Source organism: Oratosquilla oratoria, chromosome 11 (genome assembly GCF_046742065.1).
Source record: "Oratosquilla oratoria isolate Oo_2021 chromosome 11, ASM4674206v1, whole genome shotgun sequence".
In the NCBI taxonomy this organism is placed as follows: domain Eukaryota; kingdom Metazoa; phylum Arthropoda; class Malacostraca; order Stomatopoda; family Squillidae; genus Oratosquilla; species Oratosquilla oratoria.
Genome location: NC_134787.1, coordinates 15,535,083 through 15,543,189, shown reverse-complemented (window position 1 = coordinate 15,543,189; position 8,107 = coordinate 15,535,083). Strand labels below are relative to the sequence as shown.

At 38.6% G+C, this 8,107-nt stretch overlaps 1 protein-coding gene across 1 annotated transcript in view; it reads left to right on the top strand.

The window, feature by feature from the left end:
• Window positions 1–322: 322 nt before the first annotated feature.
• Window positions 323–8,107, top strand: part of LOC143029455 (UDP-glycosyltransferase UGT5-like) — a 16,957-nt gene continuing 9,172 nt past the window's right edge. The window contains exon 1 of the mRNA XM_076192101.1: window positions 323–372. The gene's annotated coding sequence lies outside the window, so the exon portion shown is untranslated. The remainder of the gene's footprint in view (window positions 373–8,107) is intronic.

The following is an 8,107-nucleotide window of genomic DNA, read 5'->3' as shown; positions in this document are numbered from 1 at the left end:
AGGTACCGTAATTACCCTGCACCTGGGAGCACCGTTTGCAAGGTTAATGTCCGAGCCGGTACTAAACCCCCCCCCCTCCCAGAAAAAAAAAAAAATCAAGCCATGCGCCATTCATTCCGCCGCGGAAAGTAGAACCGCTTTCTCTCATGGAGTAAATTCTAAAATTATTTCTAAATAGATCAGTTTTTTTCACCACCACGGTAGTCTATCAGTTTATCATGACTAAAATATCAGCAATGTAACAATAACATTTATTTCATAAGTTCATAAATTGGCACCTTCCCCCTGTAGGTTTCAGTAGGCTTCAGTAGGCTTTGTAGTAGTCAAACAGTTGTGGTGATTGCAGGCTGTCGCTATTCGTGAAACTTTTTGGTATCGGAGTTTAGTTTATTTTTTGTGCTTTAGTTTACCCATTATCATGTCGAAAAAGGGAAAATGTAGTTAATGTAGTGTATAATACTTGAAGTCTGAATTTACTTCTAAAAATCCACAACCAGTGTGTCTTATTTGTGAAAGTATTTTCGAACGAACCCATCAAGACTGCAATACAAGACAAATTTATTATTTCTAACAATCTGAATTTAATTTGGTAGGGGTGAGGGAGGGAGCTAACAAAAGCTTGTGTGCTAATCCAATAAAAGGTTGGGAAATACTGACATAAACCATAAAGTATACCTTATACTTAAAAAAAAAACTTTACAACATAATTTTATTTGTTTACCTAAATAAGTTGTATTTTTCCTTATTCACAAAGTTATATTCATGATCAAGCTAAACATTCTTGTGTATCCATTATCAAAAATGGGGTTCTTCTTTGACTGTTGAGCTTTGATCTGCCGATAAACCGTCACTGCTTTCAAATGTTCCTTTTCCAACATGTTTTCCTTGGCCGCTGAGGGTGTAGAAGCCTTGCTACTTGAGTCTGATTGCATTGTTACCCGTAAACATCTTTGTAAACAGAAGACGGTCTGTGTTTTGCGTTGTTTCTGCCTCCCTTTCGGTTGTCTCAATTTTGCAGAGCTGGGCGCGTTACCGATGGACAGGTAGTGCGTTACCGAAAAATCTGGCCTGCATTTACGTCAATGCATTACCGATTTTAATTTCCTTAGAGCGGTCCGCGTTACTGCGTACATGTATATGTACTGTATGTACACATGCGCAGATTTTTCGGTAACGCACTACCTGCCCGTAACACGCCCATCACTGCAATTTTGAAATGTGCACTATCTCGTGCAGTTTACCTCTGCGGACAGCCTTCTACTTTTCAATTCACATTACGATAACATGTAGTATATTAAGCAAAATTGCAATCACGTTTCATTACTGCAAACTTTAAACAAGTATTCCTTAAAAGTAAAAAAAAAAAAAAAAAAAAAAATCTTTAAGGCGGTTACAGGCTTAACTTTATTTAATTTAATTTTCAACTCAAGGTTATCCCTAACTAAAATTATTTTAAGATAGCATAGCAGAACAAATACTGATAGTGATTTCTATTTTTCAATTACAAGTGATACGTGAATCATCTCGATGAGTCGTACATTTCTAAATACCGTTGGTAATATAATCACAGATATTTTCAGGGTGTGTTCAGTAGTCCTTAACATAGCGACCACTAAAACCTTGAAACTGTATATAATTAAAAATAGTAATAATTCCTTTTGACTACCTCCATCCCATGTAGAACACGTCGAGACTAAAAATTCACGCCAGGCTTAATGACACCCTTATAGGTCGATTGCCTTAAAAAAAAAAATAATAATAAACAAATAAATCCATCCTTGTGGAACTCTGGTGAAAGCCTTCAGGAGAGCTTTAGACATGTTTCTATAACGGGTCCCACATGAGCCACCTATTTGGTAATCGGCATGCACCTGCACCTCTGACAGCTAACAGCAATAGCATACCATCCCAGCTGAGCCTCAAGAGAGAAGCATCATGAAAAGGAAAGTGGCGGACTTTCCAATTGGCCTTGACGGTGGACGTCTAAAGACAGAACAAGAATAAAGAAGAAAATAAAACACTGGAATAAGCACGTTAATGTGTATTTACCTAGTTGTATTTTACGGGAAGGGGAGCTATGCTCGTAGGGTCCCGTCTTCACATCTCATTTTATCTAAACTATTTTTAAATTCATGTATTGTCTTTGCACACACCACTTTCTCATCTAATTTGTTCCAACTGTCTATTACTCTGTGAGGAAAGCTGTTCTTTTTCAAATCTCTTCTATAGCTGTCTTTTTTTATTTTCTTTCCGTGTCCTCTTGTATTTCTGTCATCCCATTTTATCAGATTCTCTCTATCAGTAATTTCCATGCCTTTCATGATTCTGTAAATAGCTATCAAATCTCCTCTCTCTCTTCTTTGCTCTAGTGTCTGTAGTTCAAGTTTTTCTAGTCTCTCTTCATATGATAGTTTTGAGAGTGTTGGTGCCAATTTTGTAATTGCTCTTTGTATTCTTTCAAGATTTTTTATACATTTTTTTTGTACTTGGTGACCATATCGTTGCTGCATATTCCAATCTTGGTCTTATCAGGGTGATTAGGATTTTCTTCACCATTTCTTCATCCAGGTATGTAAATGCAACTTTGATTGTTCTTATTAAATTATAAGTTTCTCCAAAAATCTTATTTATATGTTTCTCAGGTGACATATTATTCATAACAATGACTCCCAGGTCCTTCTCATTTTCTACTTTTTTTATTCCTTCTTCTCCCAATTTATATGCTCCTGTTATTCTGTTTTTGCTTTTTCCAAATTCCATTATACTACACTTTTTTGTATTGAACTCCATCTCCCACTTCCTACTCCATTCCTGTACTTTATTTAGATCTCTCTGTAGTGATTCACAATCTTCTTCAGTTTTCACTCTTTTCAGTAGTTTTTGCATCATCTGCAAAGAAGCTCATATAGCTTTCAATTCCTTCATCCATATCATTAATATATATAGCAAACATTATTGGGGCCAGAACTGTTCCCTGCGGAACACCGCTTATTACTTCATCCCATTTTGAGTGCTGGTCTCTTATCACTACTCTCATTTTTCTTTCTTGCAAAAAGTCTTCCATCCAATTTAGCAGTTTGCCCTGTATTCCTCCTTCAGTTTCTAATTTCTTAAGCAACTTCTTATGTGGTACTTTGTCAAGAGCTTTCTTTAGGTCTAGAAATGCACAGTCCGCCCATCCATCTCTTTCTTGTATTATATCTATTAGCCTTGAATAGAAACATATTAAATTGGTGATGCATGATCGTCCTTGTCTGAATCCAAATTGCCTTGGATTTAACACTTTGTTTTTTTTCTAAATATTTTACCCATCTACTTTTGATCATTCTTTCACAAATTTTTGCTATTGTACTTGTTAGAGAGACTGGTCTATAGTTGGTAGGTTCTTCTTTATTTCCTCCTTTATATATAGGTACTATATTTGCTTTTTTCCAATCTTCTGTAACTTTTCCTTCTTTCAAGGAACTGTTTAGTATGCTATGTATTTTGTCTGCCAGTTCATTCCTGCATTCTTTCAGAATCCAGTTTGCTATTTCATCTGGTCCATGCGATTTTCTGACATCAAGATTACTCAAGTGTGTCAATATTTCATTCTTTGTTACTTCTATTTCTTCCATAGGGGGGACTTTCTCTTTCCATTCGTTCTCTTCAGGTTGTATGTTCTCTCTTGTAAACACTGATTTAAAATGTTTGTTCATAATTTCCGCCATTTCTTAATTTCTCCAAGTCTTGTTTGTTTTTCAGTTTATTGTTTACAAATCTGTAGAATAGTTTTGGTTGATCTTTACACTTTTCTATGACATCTTTTTCATATTTTCTCTTTTCCTCTCTGCACGTTTGTACATATTCATTTCTATAACAGGTATATATTTTCCATTTTTCAGGTCTTCTGTCTTTTTTCCATCTGGTCCAGGCTTTGTCTCTTTTTGTCTTTTAACTCCCTACAACTTTTGTTGTACCAGCATTTTACATATTCTTTTTCTTGTTTTTGTCTTGGGACATACTTTTCCACTCCTTTTTTGTAATTTTTTGTCAAAATATTCCATTTCTCTTCTACTGTTGTTTCTTCTTTGTATATTTCTTCCCAGTTTTCTTGTTGAAAGAATTCTCTTATTTTATCAAAGTTTGTTTTTTCATACATCATTCTTCCTTTTCTATATTGTTCATTTCTTTTCATATATTTTTCTTCATTAAGTTCCAGTTCAATCAATATGTGGTCACTTTTACTTATTGGTGTTTTATATTCAATCTTGTCCACTATTCTAGGTTCAGATGTAATTATTAGGTCTAGTCTCGATGGCTCTTCATTTCTATACCTAGCGTTCTCCTGTATCCATTGTCATTGTATGGTCAGTAATCATCTCAAGTAGAGCGTTTCCCCATGAGCCGTCTCCACCCTTTACTGTCATTTCTTCCCAGCAGATTTCTTTGCAATTAAAGTCGCCCATCATAACTATTTTTCCTCCATCTTCCATTATCTTGTTTAATGCTATCTTTGTGTTCTCTAACATACTTTTATGTTCACTCTCTTCCCATGAGGCTGTTTTCGGGGGCACATAATTTATCACAAACTTTCTGCTCTTCTTATCTCTGTCTTCTACTTCCATCATTATCATCTCTACTGTATTCTTTCCATATGTGACACACTTCACGTTTATATCCTTCTTAGTGATACTATCACAATGCATATGATGAAGTGTCATAGTTTGCGCTGCTTGTTGCCGGAATGAAAATAAATCTAATATTTTCAGGAGTCCAAAGGCATGGGCTTCTTTCAGTTATCTAGACAACAAAAATTAATTTAGATCCAAGTTTGATAAGTGGAGACAAGCGATGAGACTACGCAAGCATAGCTCCAATCCAGTGCAATATATAAATATTTGTACTTCCACAATGACAGGAAGATAAATATTCAAAGTAAGCTCTTTGATAGGTTAAGGGGTTTTCTGAAACACATTTACATGACAACAATGAAGGGGAAATGTCAGGATAATTTGGGTCTATGGAAAGAATGAAATGAGAAAAGACCAACGAAATTAGTTGTTGTTGTCGATCACTGCATTGTCTGGCCGAATAGTCCCGTCTCCCTGAGGAACGCCACGGCTGAAATAGGGTTTTCCGGCAAATCCTTTGTAGAGTATATTGTGTTGGCGTGCATGATTGTGTACAATGCAGTCTTCCATAATGTGTTGTGCAGTATGGAGTGAATTGTTACATCCTGAGCAGTTGTCTGCAATAAAGTCGTCCAGCTTCTTCTGGTAAATTAGAAGGGTGGGTGGTGGCCGCATCGCAATCTGGCCAAATGGACTCTGTCCTTTCGGGGGAGAGAGGATTCAATTTGTTGATGGAGCAGTGAGTGATATGATTATGGATATCCTTCTGGAGGCTGGTGGATATGGAGGAAAAGAAGAGTATTTGTGAGATGTATAGGTATCTGATTGTTAACTTTACGTCTATTAGCATGTGTGTGTTCTGCAATGTAGTGTTGAGTGTGGTGTTTGTTGAGACTGGTAAGTGTTTGTGTGGTTCTCATGTTAAGGTGATCCTTGACTTTGAGGACTTTCGTTTCATGGTGTAAATGGTCTATGGGTGTTGTATTTGTGCAGCCTATAATAGTCTTTAGGGCTTTATTTTGTGTGGTCTGAACGGTATAGTGGTGTTTCATAATTCATCGCTGAGTGTATGCATTGTTTGCATGTTATAGTATTAGTGTCCGTTTTGCCCAAATGTTGTTCTTGCAATTGATTTAAGAGCGTTAAGTTAAGATATTGATTTGGTCCTTATGTTTCTAATATGTGAATGGCAGGGGTGTATCGTATGATACGCCAAGAATCTTGGGTGTATGTGTGTTAATATAGAGGCGTGGTATGTATTGGTGTGCCTCTGTCCGACTGGTGAGAAGTGTGGCTGTAGATTTGGTTAGGGCTATTTTGAGTCTATTTGTAGTGAACCAGGTATTGAGTGTATCGGGGTATGGTTGTAGTATTTCTGCAGCTTTGCCTGCGTTACGCTGTGTGCATGTTATTTTTATGTCGTCTGCGTAAAACATTTGCTTCCAGATGTCGGGTATAGCCCTGAGTCAATAGCTGTAGTTTTCAATGTTGGTGAGTGCGTGTATGCCATGTGGCCCAATGTATTTTAGATGGATGTTACTTATGCTGTCAGCTCCACAGGTGGATGAGTTCTTGAGGTGATGGGTTAAATGTTTCGTTTGGCTGTCTATGAAGGATGTGTAGTCTGGGTCTGTGGGAAAGCCTTTCTTCGTCGAAAGATGCGTCGGTCGTCAGGGTGAGGGGTTATGTAGCATGTCTGTGCAAAATTATTTGTAAGTGTGTTTGCTTGTTTGAGGGTAAGTAGACTGTTGTTGTGTGTGAACGCGTGTTGTGTTACTGTGTTACAGTGTTGACATACCAGGCCGACGACTTGGCGTTGAAGTCACCACCAGAATATGGTTAGGGATGACAGCAATTTGTTTAAGGTAAGGCCTAAAGGAGTTTGGAAGTGTGCTGGGGGGGGGGGTATACATGTTAACTGTTATCATTGTGGATTTGTTACCTGTTCGAATTTGGATTGATTGTGTTCCAGTGGTGTGCTCTGTAGTATGTAATAGAGTTTTAGTAGTGGCACTTGTGTCCACGAAGCAGATGGATTGGTGGATCAAGATGATGAGTCCACCGCCGTTGCCGTCGGTCTGGTCGTGTCTGATGGTAATGAAATTATGAAATGTGGATGTATGTTGTGTTGTTTGAGGAAGTGTTCGAGGTCATTTTTTATGCCATCAATGTTATGTTGTAAGATGTTGATGTGTGTTCTGTATGTGTTGTAGGTTGTTGTGTAGAGTGTTGGGGTACTGGTTGGGAAGGATTAGTATCTGGGTCAGAAGGAGGAAGAGGAGTGTTTGGGGAAAAGGTGGCAAGGGTGGGGATGTGGGTAAGGGTATAGGCTGGGGGATGGAATGGTGGGAGTGAAATTATAGGGGGCAAATAGAGTAGATCCAGGTGTCTGTGTATTATTTTATGTCAGCAAGTGTTGTGCACGTGAGGAGCCCCCAGCTTTTGCATGCGTTGCACTGAACTGGGCCCTTTGTCTGTCGACTCGAGGTAATGTGTTTGGAGCATGCTAGAGATGTGTATTTTGTGATGGAAACAGGATTACTCTCTACGTCTCTGGTTAATAGTAGAATAAGAGGAATGCTTGCCAGTGAATCATCCCTCATTGAAAAAAAAAGTGAAGGTGCATTGTGGTACCTACCCGGATAAACGAAACTGCTCTCTGGGATCGGCGCCATCTGCGTGAGAGCCGGTGGCAGGAGTATATTGTGTCTCTTTGGTCTCCAACTCTTGGGGTTGGGGGTGGTCCCACGACGAAGACGCTGCCACACCAGGGTCAGCAAAATGAATGGATGGAAGAAGTGGATGGAGTAAACTTGAAGGGAAGACCAAAAATGAACTGCATTGGTTGCAAAAGGATAAGATTAAGCAAAGGATAGAAGCAAATAGAGTGATTATAAGTGAATTAGGAAATTACTCAGTCTGCATGGATCTTGTCTATTCCATAAATTTCTTAAGTAGATAACTGGCTTTGGCTGTCAGGCCCTCCTATAGAGACACTGTTTTGCTGCAATGCCTTCCGCTCGAACAGTGTGGCAGAGACCAAGGATGACCCTATGTTCACAAGGTGCTTAAATGGGAAGGACAATGAATGGGGTTTTGGATGGGTTTGGGATGAATGTCAAATTTGACTTAGCCAACCCCCCATACGAAGAAGAAAAAGTGTCTTGGTGTATGTGTACATACACACAGACTCAATGAATGTTTTTTTCCTGTATATTACAATTAGGTAAATGCAAACCTTGCTGATTGAGTGGTACTGTGCTCAACTTATAACTCAGCACTCAGAGTTTGAGTCTCCACCCAAGGCTGAAAGCATCACAGCAGTACAAACTGGCACTCCAACTCTGGTAGCAAGGAGTTGGGGATTTGTGTACAGTCACAGCATTAGCCATAGATGGAGCCACGTATGAAGCCTGAGCTCTTACCCCTGATCCAAGACCATGGGGTAAAATAATTTCAGTATCGCTGTGCTATGGGTCGTTACTCCAACTCTC